Raw genomic sequence first — 16,661 nt, forward strand, 5'->3', positions numbered from 1 at the left:
ATAAAGTGGGGCAGGTATGTATACTAATTTGTCAGAGGCATTACAAATGCCTACAAACTACATAGAAATTCTGACATAAATATATTGAAATTAGTGAAAATTGTAGGGCTTTTCTTGTGAGTTGATTTGAGTGAGGTTTTGGCAGCACAAGAGAGTGAACAAATTCCTAATATCCCAAAGGTAATAGAATAAAGATATTAATGACAAATGAATGCAGTGTCATGGAGTATAAAGTATAACTTAAAATAGAAAATTATGTGAAAAATTGGGGGCTGATAAGCAGTTATGGCTTGTGCAAACAATATAGAAGATTAAGGGCCTGATTTAGTGTTTGTCATACATGTTTTCTGTCGCAAGCGTGATAGATAATCCATGTGCCTTATTACAAGTGCATTAGGAGATAATATACTTGTAATACTGCAGATGGAATATCCATTTGGTATGTGATGGAGTACCAATCTGCTAAAATCTAAATCAGACCCTAAATTTTACGATGATGTTCAAAGACAAGAAATTTGTCATCTTTCTTGTATGAAGAGTAATGTGAAATGATGTGAAAAGGATGAAATGAGCTACTGATGTTAGAGGCACAACTGAGATTATGTTGTGTTTTGGGATCATAGATAGGAGAGATACACCACTTTGTAGGGAGTTTTGCCCTTGTGAAATTCGACTTTTTCACCAGCTACTGTTGTGTACAAGTAGGAGGAGTTTGAGTTTATTTAATGCATGCTATTTCAAATCAAGATCTTATTCTATTTGTAGCCTTTCGGTGACATTAGAATGGGTGTTGTATGATCACATTGTTTTTTCCTCAAAACAAAGCATGCTTCTAAATGTGAAACTAAGATTTCCTGTTCTTTGAAGGAAAGTACAGCAGATCTTTGTCTCATCGAAAAATTCCTCATATATGGCTTTGCAGTCACTCGCTGAAGGGAAAGGCTATTTTGTGATAAGTTTCACCAGTTTGAATACTTTTTTCAGACATTTTTGCCTTTCTCAATTTGAGTTTTTATATAAGTAGCTTTGGTATTATATATGTATCTAATGTAGTAACTCATGGCTGCTTTGATATGTCATGGTTAGACACTGAGGGGCACTGTCTTCTTGCTTTATACTATTCTTTGATCAGTCCTGAGCGATTTTACTTTCCCATTCAGTTTCTCTGAGAATCATTGTTCAGAGTGTTTATTGTCATGTTATTTTTTGTAGAGGAGCAGTGTTATTAAGATCATTACCCGTGGTTTAGCTGCAATATGTATTGATGGGTCCTATTTACTGGGTTATAAAGAATGTGTTGCATTCATGAGGGAATAATCACATTTCAGCGAGAGACTAGGGCATTGACATCCTCAGGAAATAGGTCAGAATCTGAGTTTTTGAGGACAAGGTTCAAGATTGCTTTTTGGGACAATTTCCATGTTTAAAATAAAAATCCATATTGGCATAATTTAGGTTGCAAGTTATTAACACTGGAGAGTTGTTTGATTTCTTTAAAATTATATTTATTTTGTTTGATAGTTACAAGCATTGAAGAGCCTGTGAAAATCAGTGGCAGTGTGATGGAGATATCATGATTTGTGGAACTCTATAGAGTGGTACTATGTCTGTGCTTATTAGTTGACTAGAGTTGGGAAAAATGTCAGTTTGAAGAGGATGATGCTTGTGTGTTTGAGGGTCTAAATCAGTGGGCAGTCATTTTTAACTCATTATTAGGGGAAGTTAAATGTGTAAAGGGCTAACTTCAAGAAGGAAAGTTGAGGAAAGAAGCATGTTTTCGACTGTGGTCTTAGGCTAGAAAAAGAAGGGTGGGGATAGCTTGTGGAGACTCTCTGTAATCGGAAAATAGATCTTAAATGTTTCTGATTGTGATATTTGAACTTTAAAACAAGATGAAATATGAAGACATTTTCAGAGCTACACTGTGAACTCATAATTTTGCACAAGTTAGAAAAAAATAAGATTTTAAGGGTGTTCTTTAAGAAGTCTATCTCTAAAAGTCGTCAGTAGTTTAGATGGATAGGTAAATGTATGGGGGTGAGGGCAGAGATTTTGTGTGAGGGTACCTGGTGGTAAGTGGGCGGTGGTAGAGCCCACAAGCTGCTGCTACGATCTTTACCTTCAGACTGGTGTGTTTTTAAATGAATTTGCTAACATTGCATTTGTTTTAAATTGCGCATTATTTTTAGTGTGGACTTCTTACCTGGGTGCTAGAAGCTGCCAGTGGGAGGGGGGGCTGACATTAAGCTCCGGGGGCCTCGCTCGACTGTTCCTTCCTTCCCGCCTCGATCCGACGCGGCGAATAGCGCCGTTGCGCAGAGGGCGTGGAAGGTGAGAGCTCAGGCACTTCCGGGGCGGTCAGCACTCTAGGCTCTGCAGCAGAGGATAAAGTGCACATGCATGATCGGCCGCGCAGCGGACGCGCCAAAGGCAAGCCCGTCTGCGCCCGTCTGCGGCCGGCCGGGGACCGGGGCCACAACCCCTGGCCAAAATACGGCTAGAGTCCAGTGGAGCTTTAATCAACTCTATGAGCTCTGTCCCAAAATAGCTAGCGCGTGTTGCCATAGTATGAAGGCAAACCTTGGGGCGAGTTGTGAACACTGCCCATTTAGCTACAGCATGGCAGGCAAGATACAGCAAAGGACAATAGGGCTCTCCTGCGGTCTGCTTAACTCTAGATCAATGTGTACACACAAACTAGACATCTACGATTTACTCGTAGACAAAAAGCTGGACCTCCTATTTCTTAGGGAGACCTGGTTGGACTCCGATTCCGAGCCCGAAATTGTCGAGGCCCTTCCCACGGGGTACATGATTGTTAGGCTGAACAGGGCATCCGGTAGAGGTGGCGGGATAGCTATTGTGTTCAAACATCCGCTAAGCTGCCAACTGGAAGCCATCACCATAGCGGACAGTGAGGCAGGCACATTCACAATTAGGGTTAGCCCGCACCTTACTGTGAAAGGACTTCTGGTCTATAGACCTCCTGGCCCACATGCACACTTTGTTTCCAGCCTGTTGGAAGGTATAACAGAATCTGCCCTACGGAGAGATACATTTCTTTTGTTGGGGGACCTTAATATGCACTTGGAGAATCCCCTCGATAGGGGGGCTGTAGATTTATGCCAGGAACTACAGTCACTGCAACTAGTCCTGAATTCCAAGGCCCCTACCCATCAGCATGGTCACTTACTAGACCCAGTATTTGATAATTGGAGTGAAGTTGAAGTGAGTATTCCTATCCCTATCCCCTGGACCGATCATTTTTTTGTTCGCTTTTTAATTAAGGTCCCAGAACCCAGAGCCCCCGAGCAACCTGTGTTAAACCACCTGTGCCACAAATGGGCTGGCTTTTCTCGGTTTAAATTTAATGAAGCCCTGACCAAAGGAGGGCAGCCGGGGGGTACCGATGTTGAAACAGCTTGTCGTAATCTAGGAAGCCGCATAGTAGAAGCCCTTGGTATTGTAGCTCCTCTGCGTTTGAATAAAATAGTGAAAAGACCTTAGAAATCCGCTCCTTGGTACAATGAGGATCTGCGCCTAGCTAGGACAGAATGCAAACACTTAGAGAGGTTGTGGAGGATGGCCTTGCTCAGTCGGGCCAAGTTGGAGTATCACTATAAACGGAGAACCTACCATGGGCTAATTAGGCGGGCCAAAGCCGCTTACTATACTGAAAGAATTGGGGCAGCAGGAAACTCCACTAAGGAACTATTTAAGATCTATAAGGAGATTTCTACATTGACATAGTCTACTATTCCTATGGATAGTTCAGAGGAATCCTGCGACCGCATCGCTGGGTTCTTTGCAAAGAAAGTGGAAAAAATATACTCTTCCTTTCCAGGAGCCAGGAAGCTAGGCGCAGAGTTTGTAGAAGCGATGGGAGATGGTGGGGGAAACCGGAGGCTGGACAGTTTTACTACTCCTCACCCTGAGTTGCTCTGCAAGATTTGCAGTTCCATAAAGTCTGGCTCACCCAGGTTTCCGGCCTCACCAAACTGCTAGGGGAGAGTATTGCTATTCTTGAGCCTTATATCAGGCATATCCTAGATGTATCTTTCAGCATGCACAAGGTGCCTGATGGCTGGTAGCAGGCTGTGGTTCTTCCACTTCAGAAGAAGCCTAACATCAACATGGAGAAATTAGATAACCTCCGCCCTATCTCGTTGCTACCTTATTTAGCAAAAGTGGCCGAGAAGGCTGTAATTCTACAACTTATGGCCTATATGGAGGAAACCAACCTTCTCCATCCTACGCAGTTTGGTTTTCGGTCACTCCACTCTACAGAGTCAGCCTTACTTATGGCCACTGAGGCCATTCAGCAGGGTGTAGATGAGGGGCAGACAATGGCTCTCATCCTTTTGGACCTGAGCGCCGCCTTTGACACTGTAGCACATTACACCTTGCTGCAGTGTCTGAATAAGGGCGGTGTCTCAGGCCGGGCACTAAAATGGATACAATCATTTCTGACGGAATGCAGCTTCCAAGTCAGACTAGGTGCCCATTATTCTAGAGTTGTGAAACTGGATCAGGGTGTGCCCCAGGGCTCTGCCCTGAGTCCCACCCTATTTAACTTGTACGTATCTCCAGTGGCAAGTATAGTGGAGGACTTTGGAATACGGATTCTGTCATATGCCGATGACACACAGCTGGTTGTCTCGCTAACACGGGCGCCGGATCTGGCTGCATCCAACTTCAGAGCATGCATGCAGGAGCTCGCCTCCTGGATGGCCAACAACAGCCTGAAGTTGAACGGTAGCAAGACAGAGGTGCTCGTGGTGGGGGGGAGCTCGTCAGTGTGGTCATCGGCATGGTGGCCACCTTGCTTAGGCCCAATCCCTATGCCATGCCCCCAGGTTAAGAACCTGGGTGTATGGGTAGACTCAGAACTCTCATTTTAACCCCAGATTAGACGTGTGGTGGGAATGTGCTTCAGCGTCCTCAAGGGCCTACGTAAGACTTTGGACCTTCTTCCTACTGAAGCTAGGAGGACGTTGGTCCACGCACTTGTCACCTCACGACTAGACTATGGCAACATATTGTATTTAGGTGCCACAGTTAAGAGTCTTGATCGTCTGCAGGTGCTGCAAAATGCGGTGGCTCGGCTGGTCCTTAGGCTTCCTAGAAGGGCCACTTCTAAAAAGGCCTTGGACGCTCTTCACTGGCTTCCTGTCAGGAAGAGGATAGTGTTCAAGTCCCTTTGCATGTGCCACCGTATCACTCAATTATTTGACCAAGACAAGGGAACCCAAGGCGCAATATGCTAAGGACCATGGGTGGGTACTTTATTACAAAGACAGGGGTCCTTAGAGGGAGAAACAATTAAGGGAAATGAATATAGACCAAATGGAACTATATTGTTAGGGAAATGTCCAGCCGGACAATTTATTACCCTGATACAAAATATTCATAAAACAATAAAACACTGCGTGTGATAGAAGTGGGACACCAGCCGATGTCCGACTAACACACTAACAGAACATACAACATGAAGGAAATAGCAGGCAATAGCAGGCCATCTGATTATTGTAAATCATATACCAGACAATCTAAGACATACACATATGCAAGAAAAGTATAAATCAACTATGCATTTAGTGTAATTGTGTCGACGACGTTTCGAACCACAAACAAAATACAGACTCCTCGTGCCAGCAAGAACTCCCATTGCGGACTTGCTCATTGCATCGCCAGAACCGGATATCGAAAGTACTTTCCTTCGGATCTCATTCCACTCCTGGATATTTTCCACGAGCATTGCTGTATTTTGCTCTCTGGGCGAAAAACACACCCCCTCTCATTTTGAGCTTTATACAATTGTGAGACTTCTACAAATGTGTATTCTTAAGGCAATTAACCTCTGTCCTGAGGATGAACCGTTATTGTTTGTGGTTCAAAACGTCGTCGACACAATTACACTAAATGCATAGTTGATTTATACTTTTCTTGCATATGTGTATGTCTTAGATTGTCTGGTATATGATTTACAATAATCAGATGACCTGCTATTGCCTGCTATTTCCTTCATGTTGTATTTTCTGTTAGTGTGTTAGTCGGACATCGGCTGGTGTCCCACTTCTATCACACGCAGTGTTTTATTGTTTTATGAATATTTTGTATCAGGGTAATAAATTGTCCGGCTGGACATTTCCCTAACAATATAGTTCCATTTGGTCTATATTCATTTCCCTTAATTGTTTCTCCCTCTAAGGACCCCTGTCTTTGTAATACCGTATCACTCAAGGCATTGGGCCGAGTCACTTGCAGAATCTCATCACCTGCTACAGGCCCGTCCGGTCTCTTAGATCTACCGGGACTGGCCTGGTGATGATTCCTAAAGTCAGGAAGGCCCGTATGGGTGGTAGATCATTCCGGCTCTTGGCGGTCAGGAGTTGGAACAAACTCCCTATTGAGTTCCAGCTAGAACCTTCTGAGATGAGGTTCAGAAGAGAGCTTAAAACATACTTGTTTCTTCACTAATAGACCTAGGTACTTCAGTCTGGGTATGGGGCTCTGAATCTCTCACTTACTAGAGCGCGGAGACACGCCGGTGGGCGTAACCAGGAGCTTTATAAACCTCATTATTATTATTATTATTATTATTATTATTATTATTATTAGTGTTTGAGTCAGGCATAGGATGAAAATACCAGGCAAAGAAAGGTGGCTGAGCAGTACCAGAAAGCAAATCAAGGAGAGTGAAGCAGAGTAAATTTGAGGAACTTTGCAGGAGCCAAGGATTAATATTATCTTGAATTTATTGATTTGAAATATAATACATTAGCATGGTATAAAGGGCCTGCCCTAGATTATGGCGAATGGTCCGCTCTCTAAATCCTTCACACTTGGCCGGGGCACCCTTTCTCCCTTTGCTTTTTTGCAGTAAGCATTGAACCCCTGACTGTCAAAGTAGGTGGCGATAACTCACTATGTGGAATATCCTTCGGATCAGATCATCATAAAATATAAATATTTGCTGATGACGTCAAGTTTACCTAACCACTCCAGACACCACATTAGTGGGTATACAATATTAGCTCAAACCTTTAGGGATATAACACCAGCTGATACATTTTTAAAAGGTTTGCATGATTTAAAATCAATCAGAAATGTTTAACCTTTCTCTCCTCGGAGATAACGTAGCAACACTTTCTGCCCGGTTTTCATTTAATTTCAAAAAATATATTAAATACTTGGAAGTTCAAATCACACCCAACCCTGATGAACTCTATAAAACTAATGTCCTAATCTTATGATCAACTTTAGTTTGTTTTTAGATTTATGTAGCAGTTTATCACCCATGAGGGTATTCAGGTGCTCTACATGGGCACGGGGAGATTAGGTGATTTGCCCAGAATCACAGGATGGTTTGCCAACGCTGAGAATCAAACTCGGATCCCCAGTGCCCAAGTCGGCAACTCTGCCCACTGCGCCACATCCTCTCCCCAACTTTAAGGGATCATTTTGGGATATGGTCTCCTCTCTTTATTTCATGGTTGGGGAGAATAAAGGTGGTCAAAGTGAATGTCCTTCCATGGAACTATACTTCTTTTAGGCATTACCACTTAAAATACTCAACGTTGTTTTGCACAGATCTAGTAAATGTAAATGTATTTGTACTTGTATAGCGCACAGCTACCCACAGTGGGTTTCCCGGCGCTTGCTTAAGGAACCCGTCCTGGTATTCCTCTGTGAGATAACCCCGGCAGGGTATCCACAAGGTGAAAGCCAGGCATCCCGCCACGAGGGGTAACTTATCTTATCCTGCAATTCATTTGGCAAAATACAATTCTTAAACTGACATCCATAAATCTGTGCCTCCCAATAGAATCAGGTGAAAAACCTTACTGGGTTTGCTGACCTGTTATTGAGCAGCATTGCTTCGAGTCATTGTGGATTTGTCCCCAAGGGAGACTATTACATTGTGTAAATATATGGATAGGACAGAGGTAGGCAGAATTAGATGGGATCTTATTTGGAAATCTGCAGAAGACAGGCCTTAAATACCTTCCTTAGTACTCCCATATTCAAAACTGCAAGGTTCTGGGATATACTGACAAAACAACATGGGTTTACTACTTTTTGACCTCCATATTCCACTGTTCATTATAATCATGCTCTCTAACTGGCTATGGAGCATGGCCGTTCGACCAAAGGAGACTTGGCAATTGTTTCATTATTTATTTTTATTATTTATTCTAGTCAAGGGCCAATAAATCTTCACATTTGAAGAATGTAAAGAGAATGTTAACTTAGATGATACAGAAATGTATCCTTGTGCACAATTTAGACACTGGATACTAAATTCAAATAAACAGCAACCAGAGATTTGTCAATTTTCCTAGCAATGGGTGTGTGACTTGTATAACAACCTAAAGGTCTCATCTCCAACTTATATAGAATCATATAGCAAATAACAGGGCCAATACCACACCCATGCAGCAAATACTGGACTAGCTTGTTAGGGGACTAATTAAATGAGAAGCAGTGGGATGTCCTATGAAGAGATGTGTGGAGGAACTCTAAGAGCATCATAAGGAGGGAGGTACAGTACAGGGTGATTTTAGACTGCCGGTGCGTCACCCCACTGTACAAAACCAAACCAAAAGTGATACTGATATGAAACTGTTTGGGAGTAGCCAATATCACACTGGCAGCATAGAGGAAGAAAAAGGAAATCCCCTCCAATCTAGCTTTCATAATTTAGGTAAAGGGCACTTATTAGCCATGTAAAAACCGCTAATTCCTTATTTGCTACTAAAGATAACTGTGAAGGCATCTGAAACTCAATTTTGAGATTTCTGGACGATGGGATTTCAAGACTTCTAAGACTCCCCCCTCTCCAGACTGAGAGCCCAAAACATATTTTATTATTGAAGCCTATACATCACAGAGAGCTTTAAGCGGACATGCTGGGCTGACATTGGTTGTGAATGGGCTGGGAATACCTTTAAACCTAGGGGCTGAGACTAGATCTTACGCTGACTGTTGTATTGTTATGACACTCTGCTTTATTTACACCTGGTCGGCTGGCCTTGGATGATTCTCCCCCTCAGTTCACATGTTCAGTTCTGTTGGTATAAGGTTTTAATTTTGTGGACAAAAATTTAGAACATTTGAGGAAACTGATGGATTACTTTGCTATGTAATTGTTCAATGATTTTAATGTAAGAAGCATTTATTATGACAGATACTAAAAATGACATGATATGCTTGTAAAGTCAGTCAAACAAGTAAAAAATAGTTTCTTTATTTTGCTTTTTGTGGTTGATATTAACTTATCTCCTAAAGGGGGAAAAGATTTGGGGCATGATAAACAAAAATTATATTTAGTGACTACTAAATTGCGACAAATGTGAAATCACACATTAGGAATCGATAACTATGATTTACATACCTTTTCTGTACACAAATAATTATTTGTAAACATTCCCAATTTTAAATACGAATTAGAAATTGAGAATTGGTATGAGTTGCAAATATCTACTTTCATACCAGCAGCGAATGATGACAATGAGGAAGTGCATCTACTATCAGCTGCATACTGGAAAGAGAACTTCTCTTATATCACATGAGGATTCATAACCAACATGTCAAGCCAGGATCCACAAGTGGGGGTGGGCGGGAAGAGAAGGCACAAAAGTAGCTAGCAAATGCTAGAAATTCTACTGGAGGAGTGTGTCTCTGAACATGAAAAGCTCTTTGAAAAATCTTCCTGTCTTTTCTTGAGGCGACGAAAAACACATATGGACCAGGATGCAGCAAATGAGTTATGCTGTGTGTGTCACTTCTTACCTCTGGCTCGCCTCCTTTAAAGATTTCAAATGGGTCCTGGTCAGGTCTAAGTAGCTCAACTATTCCTTGCTTTTCTTTTGGGGGCATGCACTTTTCTACTTAGAACTGAAAATGCCAAGGAATGCTGCGTGAATTAAATAATTATTCACACAAATGACATGGGACAATTTCGCCAAGTGATAAGCCAAAATCACATTGAGGATCAACAGGAGAGCTGGAACCCACCGCATTGAGTAGGCTTCCAGCTCGTTTTTGGAGCCTCTGCACATCCGATGTTCATTAGGGTGGGGTGCAAACACCACAGGACAAGAGCAACAGACTTACAATCGTTTGTGAGGCGCTGAAGAAATGCTCATTGTTTGGAACAAAGTCTCCTACCTAAGACCACCCTTTCCCTCACATGGCGGAAAAGGATTCAAAGTTGGCAAATCTACAAAATAAAAGTGGCAGATAGGCAGGGGCACTGCACAACACTGGGCCTGCATATGAACAGCACATCAGTGGAGGCACATGAATGACACTCCTTAGAGAGCAGGTGCTCTGTAGGCACTTAATGCGTTCTAATGCTTGACATGGGAAGTCGCATTCTGCCATTTGGTTATTGTCAGCGATTAATGATATCTCCCTGCACACCTGAAATATTTCTTATTTTTACGATTTGTGCTGCGGCCACTGCTCCTCTTCTTGCAACATCTATTGCTAACACTCCATGTGTAGTTCTTGCCGCAACACACCCAGCTGCAGCTCTGCCTCTCGCTGCATCTACTGCTGCTCCTTCAATGTACTGCATCTTCTGCGTCAGATTCTGTTACACTCATTGCTGAAACCCTATTATAGTTTGTTTTTGTTGAGTTTCTCCAGCTGCATGGTCTATTGCTGCATTCCTGCTGCATCTCTTGTTTCAGCTCGTCTGCTAGAAGTTCTGTAATTCTTGACTCAGTTTCTCCAGCTGCAGTCAATAACTTGTCTTCTATTGGATTTAAAGCTGTACCGTTGATTTTGTTTGCTCCAGCCCTCTTCCTGCAATTCCTTGCCCTACTCTCGGTTCATCTTGCTTGTGGCCTCTCCTGCTGTTCAACTTCTGTATTTCTTTTGTTCCGCCCTTCATATCCCCACATCTGTACCATCCACCGATGCCCCTCGACTACTGCATTTATTGGTTTTACACAACTAGTAGCCAGACTCGCCTTTCATGTGTGAAAGTTTGAAAATTATTAGACCAGTGGACTCTGCCAATATTTATCAGAGTCTTTGGCATGGTCCAGCAGGTAAAATGCAAATCCTGAATAAAACATAAAAAAAGAAACTTGCTGCATTGAGGATAGAAAAACAAAAAGGATTGCTTTAACCACAAAATACATGTATGAAGTACAGATTATTAATCTGTGTGCTATGGAGATTTAAAATGATCCCTCCTACATTCCAGTGCACAAACTCCATAATAAAAGGTGAAATGCCAATGGCATGAGGTGGGAGAGTGTGTTCTGGGTGGGCCACCATGTCAAGTCAACCCAACAAATACATGAACCACCGCAATGACTAATGGTCTGCTGGTGGTAGTTTGTGAATAGCTAGCAGCTGCTATCCTTTTTAACCCCTTTCCATTGCAATGCTATTTTTTAATGTAACAACAGAGCATACATTTCTCATGTTCATCTCCAACATTGGACTAGCAGCAGCACTTTGCATGACAGCGCTTACTTCAGTTATTACTGAGGAGGCATGCTGGATGTGGTTAAAAATAGTTGCATATGGCTATTAATCTTGTAGTATCGTTTCTCACTTAACAAGTTTTTATTAAACAACTGTTACCTTTTTATTTTGTTACACATATGATTATGATACCTTCATTGCATCCCAATTTATTTTAAGGAAGCCAACAGGAAGTACTCCTGAGGTCGTGCTTAAATCCCCCCCATCCGCCCACCGGTCACAAAATGGTGGGGAGCCGCGTCCAACTGCCAATTAGTTCAAGGGAGCCACGGGTTAAAAAAGTTTGGGAACCACTGCACTAAATGGTTTATTGAAAAAATCAGGAAGCAGTAGCACGACATGCATTCCAAGCACTAAAGATAAGGTACCAACAGAAAGGCAGGATGTTTCAGGTAAAGGTGGGGGGCCAAGTACAGTAACTACCACCATCTGCACTTTGAAAAAATCAATGGAGACCACCTTCCAACCTGAATCCATCTCTGGAGTAGATAATATTGACACATCATCCCATATATCTGACGCTCCTGGTCAGTTTGTTAAAATGTACTTCTATAAATTTAAATGTAAATTAATAATGAGTATAAAATCTGTTGTATAATGGATGAACTGATGTGGTAATAATCCATTCTTTATTTGGCAAGCAGTCAAAGTAGAAATAAAAGAAAAGCCTAAAAGTTGTTTGTTAATCCATTTCAAGCTTTCATAGTGCTCAAAACAATGGATTTGGGTAATGTAGGCCATGTGCACAATGCCATGACTTACATTAAGAAGATAATATTTTTGCATTATTAGCTTAAAGGCCTATTTAAAATACCTTGTTACTGCTACATATAATGTTGCTACCACTCCCCCTGGCTACCAGTTCTATAACCAGAATGGGAAAGGCAAGCAGGACAGAGGCTTTTCCATCATTGTTTGTGACCACATTCCATATTCCATTGAGCAAAACCCAGGTCTCACTGCGAAGCCATGACTTTCAAGCTTAAGTTCTCTCAATCTCATTTCTTTTTGTGAGACACTGTTGTATGGACCTTTTAGTCCCAAGAATAATTAATGGTATAACTCATGTATATTCTCAGGCATTATTAAGTTGCTACTGAGACTTGGCGGTTACACACCGGGTAATTCCCCTTCCTGAACTTTTTATGATGGGGTTGAGGGTCCCGGATCAGCTTCCATACATTATTCGACATGTAGCCACAATTTGGGAAATAGCAATACAAACTGTGGTGAAAAGGGCACCTTATGCTCCAGACGGCCCACTGTAGGCGGTGGTACCCTTCAAAAAGATAAGCTGTAACCTCTCTGTTACTAAACGGGTAGAGGGGGGTCGTCTAGTGATGGGGACTTATACTCTAACCAACAGTTCCTTACCAGGGAGGAAGCAGAGTTCACGCTCGGGCTGGGTCGGGGACATTATCTCCAATACGGGAAAAATCTCAGCCGTGGCCCGTGAGCTGTGGCTGAAGTTCCCACAAGAACCGCCCATCTCGACTACACTCCAGGCAAATGTGACCATGACGGGGGCGCAGATTAATCTTGCATATATACCGGGCACTTAGGGATGATATTCTAGCATCCCCCTCCTAGCTCAGGCCAAATGGGATGCGATCCTGGACATACCTTTAACTGTATCTGAGTGGAGGAAGGTGCATGAAGGGGTCAAGCAAATTAGTTCTAATCCTAGGTTCAAACTTACACGGTACAACATCGTGCACCAAACCTATCTGACTCCACGAGTCTTACACAAAATATACCCAGAACGACCGGCCCATTGTCCTATGTGTGGTTTTGAGGATGTCCAATTCCTACACATGCTTTGGGAATGTGCTGATATGGTTCACTATTGGAGGTCAGTGGTGGGTACCTTAGAAGTGATTACAGGGTGGCAGATACCCCACACCTTTCGGGAGATACTACTGGGACTCGTCCCTAGCCCTAAAGGGAAAAAGCTCACAAGGACATTTTTGCAATTGGAGTTGGTACTAGTCAAACAGAGGGTGCAATTGGATGGATGAGTTCGAGGCCCAACACGCTACCGAGCTGGGCCAAACACCTGCAGGAGTGGGCAGTAGCAGAGTTGATCAGAATGAAAAGGATCAGAGGGATGACAAACTGGAAGACAATGCGATGGCTTATAATGTTATGATAACAGAGATCCCTGTGGGTGGGGAGTCCTCCTCGCAAGGGTCTTAAAGGGCACACGCAGGGCAAGCTGATTTTGTGCGACTAACAATGCATGGGAGCCACCTGGAGCCCGGAACTGTAGGAGGAACCTAATATTTGTGAGACGGCCTGAGGGATCTGACATAAGTATTGAATATGTCTAGCGACCATGGAGGGGGAGGGTTGGGTGAATAGTTTAAGTGTTGTGGTTTGTTTTCCTCTAGGATATTGTTGATTTGTCCAGATTCAGTAATGTAACTCTTTATATGTGGTACGGATGACAATATGTTCCTCTTGATAGGAACATGTAAGTCTTACCGTCATGCCTTCTGTGATGTATAACTGTTGCCATAATTTTGTTGTGATTCTGGAGGTCAACAAAATACAATAAAAATACTTAAAAAAATAAATAAATAAGTTGCTAATGAGACTTGTGATTCAAAAAATACTCATACCACTATGATCAGTCTTTATCTGAAACTACATACAATTTATTTAAAAATATATTTGTTTTCGTCAGTATACTACATTTATATAGCTGGGCAACTTTTGTCATATACCTTATAGTCAGAAACCAGTGATTTGATGTACATAAATCTCAGTGTTCATCACCATTTCCATCCTCTCTGGAAACCTCCTACTCTCACCCCATGCACCAGCATTCCTTGAATCGTATTCACACATCCCATTCATACTACATGTGTCACCAGACATGTTACATGCAAATAAAGCAGCTAAATTCAAATAAACTTCAGAGACCCAAGATCAACAAAAAAGAGAGATGTCAATTATCAAAGTTAGCTTCAAATCAAATCAAATCAAATCAAATAATCTTTATTCGGATAAGAATATCCATAAAAGTACAATTCGTCACCATCAATAAAAAATGCAATAAATGTTAAAAACATATAAATATACATTATCATCCAATACAGTAAATATTAAAACATATAAATATACATTGTCAACCAATACAGTTACAAAATACAATAATAGGGTGGACGGGCCTAAAAAAACTTGTAGCATAAATGGCATAGTGCAAATATAGGTTTGAAACGGTGTGTGCCAATCAGCAAGGTTTACGAGTAAAATGCAGAAATGTCCGATCAGACCGAACAGTACAAAATGTGAATTTTGAGTTAATATGTGCAAAATCAACAATAGTTTACAGGTAAAGTGCATTGTTATTCAATAAAAAGTGATATCATCAAGATAAATTCCAACATTACTCACTAGGACTGCTTGCCACAACTTCGAGGCATTGGGTATAACGTAATGTGTTGCTCACCTAACAAGATTTTTACTACATTAAAGTTCATTCATTGAAGCACGAGAACGCATCGCAGCTTTTAAAAAAGAACTTGCACGAAAAATCAAATCATCACTTCCTAATTTCAAAATCTCAAAATAAGCTAATTTAAAATCCACAATAGCCGGAGCCTTTAAATAGGGGGCGAAATACTGTTTTGTATATCTTACATAAAATTTACAAAATAGTAAAAAGTGTAACAGAGTTTGTTTACTGCCAGTACAGCAAGGACAGTTCAATTGCTCCAAGTTGTTATTAAAACCTATGGGAAAGCAGAGTGAATATTTTATGCTGCCATCCCTTAGGCGATAAAGTAAGCTCCTGTTCCATTTCCCCATGTTTTTCCTTCGATATTGTTGTGGCATATGGTGTTGAGTGCTCGGTGTCTCCAGGAGGGGCATATATCTAATAATTGATGGCTTGTAATGCTCAATATCCTGTCTTTCGTTATAATACAGGTCATAAAGTGCCCCCCTGACTGATCTTATGTTTATTCCTTCCACTGCTAGTGGACATGAGAAAATGAGCTCCAGGTTCACACTGGCTAGACTGTTTTTTACTGTAGCTAGCCAGGGTTTACATCCACCTCTATCGCACTTAAGGCAGTCCAAAATTATTTCTCTTGTTAAAATTGCTGCGGGTTTCTGCCATATTTTTAACCAAAATATAACTGGTCGTGACCTAATAAAATCCTCCACATATTGTAGATTCAATTCCTTATGACAAATATAATTTGGGGATGAGATTTGCGCACCAAGAATTTTTCTGCAGAATCTATTCTCTTCAATTTGGATCCCACTGCAATTTACATACCCCCAGACTTCGGTGCCATAAGTGGCCGTTGTGATTTATATATCTGAATCAATGGTACCACTACCTCGGATTGTTTTGGTTGCCGGAGGCTAATGATAGAGTTAACCGCTTTAATGAGTTTTCTTCTTCCGTGGGCCTTGTGGGCTTGCCACGAGCCAGATTCAGAGAAAACTAGGCCTAAATAAAGGAAAGTGCTAGTACATATTAACGATTCACTGCCCGATTTAATGGACTTAATGCAATGTTTTTTTGGCCCGCAAGTCATTATATAAGATTTTTTTAAATTTGTGCAGAGATCAAGATCCGCCTTAAAAAAAAAACAAATCCCGTAACTAAAGTGCGAAGTGCATTGGGAGTGCGGCCCATGAGGACCGCATCGTCTGCGTATAAAAGCACAGGCAGTAGTTTACCATTAATTTTAGGTACATCACTCAACAGTTTTAATAGGGATTATGTAATTCATTTATATAAAGAATAAAAAGCAGAGGGGCCAGAACACAGCCTTGTCTGACCCCTCTGCCAACGGTGATGTCCCCAGACACTTCCCCATCATTACTTATCCTCACCCGTGCCTTCAAATCGCTGTGCAAATACGCTAAAAGGTAAACTAATCCCTCGTCCAACCCATAATTTAAAAGAATTTCCCATAAACGTGATCTATTGACAAAATCAAATGCTGAGGTCAAATCCTTAAAACCCAAGTAAAGTGGGACTTTTTGCGCAACCGTATATTTCCCCAAAATAAGACTCAAATTCAAGCACTGTTCCACAGTTCCAACATTGCTTCTAAAACCCAGCTGGCAACAATTTAAAATATGGTTGTCTTCCGCCCAGTTTCTGATTTTGTTGAAGACAACCCTGTCCA

General features: G+C 41.7%; 1 protein-coding gene across 3 annotated transcripts in view; it reads left to right on the forward strand.

The window, feature by feature from the left end:
• The window catches only part of CPNE8 (copine 8), a 990,278-nt gene that overhangs the window by 617,837 nt on the left and 355,780 nt on the right, over nt 1-16,661 (forward strand). The gene's annotated exons all lie outside the window — the stretch shown is intronic.

The sequence above is a fragment of the Lissotriton vulgaris genome, chromosome 1_1, assembly GCF_964263255.1.
Source record: "Lissotriton vulgaris chromosome 1_1, aLisVul1.2, whole genome shotgun sequence".
NCBI classification, from domain to species: domain Eukaryota; kingdom Metazoa; phylum Chordata; class Amphibia; order Caudata; family Salamandridae; genus Lissotriton; species Lissotriton vulgaris.